We start from the raw sequence: 5,761 nt of genomic DNA on the forward strand, positions 1-5,761 counted from the left end.
ATCAGTGTCCTTGCAACAAAGCAATATAAAATTATATCTCTCAGCCCTACCAGAGTTACATTGATGATAAAAAATAATTGGTGCTTTGGTTTGACAATTACTGTATCATTTCTCCAGCACCAAGAACCCTAAAAATATGTAAGTGTAGTTTTCTGTAGCACAAAATGAAGAAATAGTCAACAAATGACAGGAGTTAAATATGATCAACTTTCAAGTTCACAACTATTGAATATTTAGAGTTTTATTTTTAATAATAAATTTAATAGCATAAATAAATTATAAAGTTAACTGTATGAAAAGAACACTTGTTAAAGATCTTATTAATTTAAATTGCTTTAAAGTATTCTACCACACAACTATACTATAAATTTAACATGGTATTTGAAATAGTTCCCATTTTTCACTATTATGTGTAACAAACTTGCAATAAGGAGTCTTCACATGCACATATGCCAGAATTTCTCTTGGATATAAACCAAGGACTGGGTCACTGCACAGGTCACGTGCAGTGTGTGTACTTTCAGATTCTATAGGTAAAGCCTAACTGATGCCCAGAGTACTACCATATGCAGCATAGGACATCTTGTTTCCCCATCCTTCCTTTATCTGAATTTTGAAAATCTAATGATTGCAAAGTGTTTTGTTGAACATTTTTCATATTAATTGTCTTTCAGATTTTCTCTTCTGCAAACTGTTTCTTCATTACCTAGAGTAACCTGGGATTTCTGAAAAAATTTTTTAGTTTTATATATATATATATATATATATATATATATATATATATATATATAAAGGGGCACTCTCTGTCTCCCTTCTGATGTCTATGTCAGAAGCTTTCTGTCCCTTCTCACACTTTAACAAAATTCTGCTATAAAAAAGCTTTTGAGTGATCAAGCCTGGTCCCTGGTCCTGAAGCAAAATCTTCTTCAGAGATCACTAAACTGACACCATTCACATAAGCTATCATCTTGGGGGCTTGTCCAGGATCTTCAGGAAAAGCTAACAAGAAGTGGTGGTTGTGTGGCGCTGGAGCGACTTTGAGGAGATACCCATGTCCAAGGGCAAAGGAAAAGCCCCAGCAAGATAGTAGGAGGGGCAAAATCACATTTAGAATCAAACCCCATACCAGCCAGAGATGCTCAGAGGGCTGAAACAAACTTTGTGCACACCAGGACCCAGAGACCCCACAGAGACTGAGACAGAACTGTGTTTGAGTGTCTCCTGTGGAGGTACCGGTCAGCAGTGGACTGCCTCAGGGGCAGGGGCCCTGGATGCAGCAGACTTGGATATGGCATAAACCCTCTTGGAGGAAGTCACCATTAACCCCACCAAAGAGCTGCCAGAACTTACACAGGACTGAGGAAATAGACTCTTGGAGGGCACAAACAGAACCTTGTGCACAACAGGACCCAAGAGAAAGGAGCAGTGACCCCACAAAAGACTGACCCAGACTTGCCTGTGGATGTCCAAGAGTCTCCAGCAGAGGCGTGGGTCAGCAGTGGCCTGCTGTAGGGTTGGGAGCACTGAGCGTAGCAGTCTGTACATGGGACCTTTTGAGGAGGTCACCATTATTTTCATTACCTCTACCATAGTTTGGTCACAGGTAAATAACAGGGAGGGACTACAGCTCCACCCAACCACAGAAAATTGGATTAAAGCTTTATTGATCATGGCCCCACCCATCAGGACAAGACCAGTTTTTCTCAGTCAGTCTCTCCCATCAGGAAGCTTCCATAAGCCTCTTATCCTTCTCCCTCAGAGGGCAGACAGACTTAAAACCACAATCACAGAAAACTAACCAATCTGATCACATGGACCACAGCTCTGTCCAACTCAATGAAACTATGAGCCACAGAGCCACCCAAGACGGACGGGTCATAGTGGAGAGTTCTGACAAAATGTGGTCCACTGGAGAAGGGAACGACAAACTACTTCAGTATTCTTGCCTTTGAACATTATGAACAGTATGAAAAGGCAAAAAGATAGGACACTGAAAAATGAACTCGGTAGGTGCCCAATATGTTACTAGAGATCAGTGAAGAAATAACTCCAGAAAGAATGATGTGACTGGTGATAGAAGTAAAGTCTGATGCTGTAAAGAGCAATATTGAATAGGAACCTGAAATGTTAGATCCATGAATCAAGGCAAATTAGAAGTGGTCAAACAGGAGATGGCAAGAGTAAATGTTGGCATTTTAGGAATCAGCGAAATAAAATGGACTGGAATGGGTGAATTTAACTCAGATGATCATCATATCTACTACTGTGGGAAAGAATCCCTTAGAAGAAGTGGAGTAGCCATTAGTCAGCCAAAGAGTCCGAAATGCACTACTTGGGTGCAGTCTCAAAAACTACAGAATGATCACTGTTCGTTTCCAAAGCAAACCATTCAATATCAGAGTAATCCAAGCCTATGCCCCAACCAGTAACACTGAAGAAACTGAAGCTGAACGGTTGTATGAAGACTTACAATGCCTTCTAGAACACCAAAAAAAGATGTCCTTTTCATTATAGGGGACTGGAATACAACAGTAGGAAGTCAAGAAATACCTGGAGTAACAGGCAAATTTGGCCTTGGAGCACAGCAAAGGCAATGAAGCACAGCAAAGGCTAATAGAGTTTTGCCAAGAAAACGCACTAGTCATAGCAAACACCCTCTTCCAACAACAAAAAAGGAGACTTTACACATGGACATCACCAGATGGTCAATAACAAAATCAGATTGATTATATTCTTTGCAGCCAAAGATGGAGAAGCTCTATAGAATCAGCAAAAGCAAGACTGGGAACTGACTATGGCTCAGATCACGGACTCCTTATTGCCAAATTCATACTTAAATTGAAAAGAGTAGGGAAAACCACTAGACCATTCAGGTATGACCTAAATCAAATCCCTTATATTATACAGTGGAAGAGAGAAATAGATTCAGTGGTTTAGATCTGATAGACAGAGTGCCTGAAGAACTATGGATGTAGGTTCCTGACATTTTACACGAGGCAGGGATCAAAACCATTCCCCAGAAAAAGAAATGCAAAAAGGCAAAATGGTTGTCTGAGGAGGTCTTACAAATAGCTGAGAAAAGAAGGGAAATAAAAGGGAAAGGAGGAAAGGAAAGATATGCCCTGCCTATTTGAATGCAGAGTTCCAATGAATAGTGAGGAGAGATAAGAAAGCCATCCTCAGTGATCAATGCAAAGAAATAGAGTAAAACAATAGAATGGGAAAGACTAGAGATCTCTTCAAGAAAATTAGAGATACCAAGAGAACATTTCATGCAAAGATGGGCACAATAAAGGACAGAAATGGTATGGACCTAACAGAAGTAGAAGACATTAAGAAGAGGTGGCAAGAATACACAGAGAACTATTCAAAAAGATCTTCATGACCCAGATAATCACTATGGTATGATCACTCACCTAGAGCCAGACATCCTGGAGTGGGAAGTGGAGAGGGCCTTAGGAAGCATCACTATGAACAGCTAACAGAGGTGATAGAATTCCAGTTGAGCTATTTCAAACCCTAAAAGATGATGCTGTGAAAGTGCTGCACTCAATACGCCAGCAAATTTGGAAAACTCAGCAGTGGTCACAGGACTGGAAAAGTTTTCATCCCAATCCCAAAAAAAGACAATGCCAAAGAATGCTCAAACTACCACACAATTGCACTCATCTCACACGCTAGTAAAGTAATGCTCAAAATTCTCCAAACCAGGCTTCAACAGTACATGAATCATGAACTTCCAGATGTTCAAGCTGGATTTTAAAAAGGCAGAAGAGCCAGAGATCAAATTGCCAACAACCATTGGCTCATCAAAAAAGCAAGAGAGTTCCAGAAAAACATCTATTTCTGCTTTATTGACTATGCCAAAGCCTCTGACTGTGTGGATCACAATAAACTGTGGAAAATTCTTCAAGACATGGGAATACCAGACCACCTGACCTGCCTCTTGAGAAATCTGTATGCAGGTCAGGAAGCAACAGTTAGAACTGGACATGGAACAACAGACTGGTTACAAATAGGAAAGGGAGTACGTCAAGGCTGTATATTGTCACCCTGCTTATTTAACTTAAATGCAGAGTACATCATGAGAAATGCTGGGCTGGATGAAGTACAAGCTGGAATCAAGTTTGCTGGAAGAAATATCAATAACCTCAAATATGCAGATGACACCACCCTTATGGCAGAAAGTGAAGAAGAACTAGATGAGCCTCTTGATGAAAGTGAAAGAGGAGAGTGAAAAAGTTGGCTTAAAGCTCAACCTTCAGAAAACTAAGATCACGGCATCCGGTCCCATCACTTCATGGGAAATAGATAGGGAAAAAGTGGAAACAATGACAGACTTTATTTTTTTGTGCAACAAAATCACTGCAGATGGTGACTGAAGCCATGAAATTAAATGATGCTTGCTCCTTGGAAGAAAAGTTATTACCAACCTAGACAGCATATTTAAAAGCAGAGACATTACTTTGCCAACAAAGGTCCATCTAGTCCTTCTATGATTTTTCCAGTAGTCATGCATGGATATGAGAGTTTGAGTATAAAGAAAGCTGAGTGCTGAAGCACTGATGCTTTTGAACTCTAGTGTTGGAGAAGACTCTTGAGAGTCCCTTGGACTGCAAGGAGATTAAACCAGTTCATCCTAAAGGAAAGCAGTCCTGAATACTCATTGGAAGGACTCATGCTCAAGCTGAAACCCCAATACTTTGGCCACCTGATGCAAAGTAGTGACTCATTTGAAAATACCCTAATGCTGGGAAAGATTGAAGGTGGGAGAAGAAGGGGAACACAGAGGATGAGATGGTTGGATGGCATCACTGACTCAATGGACATGAGATTGGGTAAATTCTGGGAGTTGCCAATGAACAGGGAGCCCTGGCATGCTGTAGTCCACAGGGTCGCAAAAAGTTGGAAACGATGAGCAACTGAATTCAACTATATATTAATATCCACTGTACTAACTTAGGAGAAGGCAATGGCACCCCACTCCAGTATTCTTGCCTGGAAAATCCCATGGACGGAGGAGCCTGGTGGGCTGCAGTCCATGGGGTCTCTAAGAGTCGGATACGACTGAGCGTCTTCACTTTCACTTTTCACTTTCCTGCATTGGAGAAGGAAATGGCAACCCACTCCAGTGTTCTTGCCTGGAGAATCCCAGGGATGAGGGAGCCTGGTGGGCTGTCATCTCTGGGGTCGCACAGAGTCGGACATGACTGAAGCGACTTAGCAGCAGCAGTACTAACTTAAATGGATCTTGAATTTGTACCCACTATTTTAGTCCTTGTGGACTGCTGTAATAAAAAAATAAATAAATAAAACGAAAGACATAAAAACTACCACAGACTGAATAGCTTAGAAACAATAGAAGTTTGCTCTCACAGTTCTGGAGGCAGGGAAGTTCAGGATCAACTTCCAACATGGTCACATTCTATTAAAGGTTCCTTTTTGTGTTTAAAGTTGGTGCCTTCTCATAGCAGAAGGGGTAGGGAGACGGTGGTGTTTCTTCTATAAGAATATTAAACTCATTCATGAAGGATCCATCCTCATGACCTAAGCACCTTCCAAAGGCCTCAACTCCAATATCATCACATTGGGCATCAGGACTTCAACGTATGACTTTAGGGGAACACAAACATTCAGACCATAGAACATGCTTTTGTAATACCATATACTGAACCATTAAAAATATTTATTTACAGAGTTATTCTTTTAATGACAAAGCATTTTATTGTACAATATAAATAATTAAACATACCACTAAGTC

Source organism: Bos taurus, chromosome 4 (assembly GCF_002263795.3).
Source record: "Bos taurus isolate L1 Dominette 01449 registration number 42190680 breed Hereford chromosome 4, ARS-UCD2.0, whole genome shotgun sequence".
Classification (NCBI taxonomy): domain Eukaryota; kingdom Metazoa; phylum Chordata; class Mammalia; order Artiodactyla; family Bovidae; genus Bos; species Bos taurus.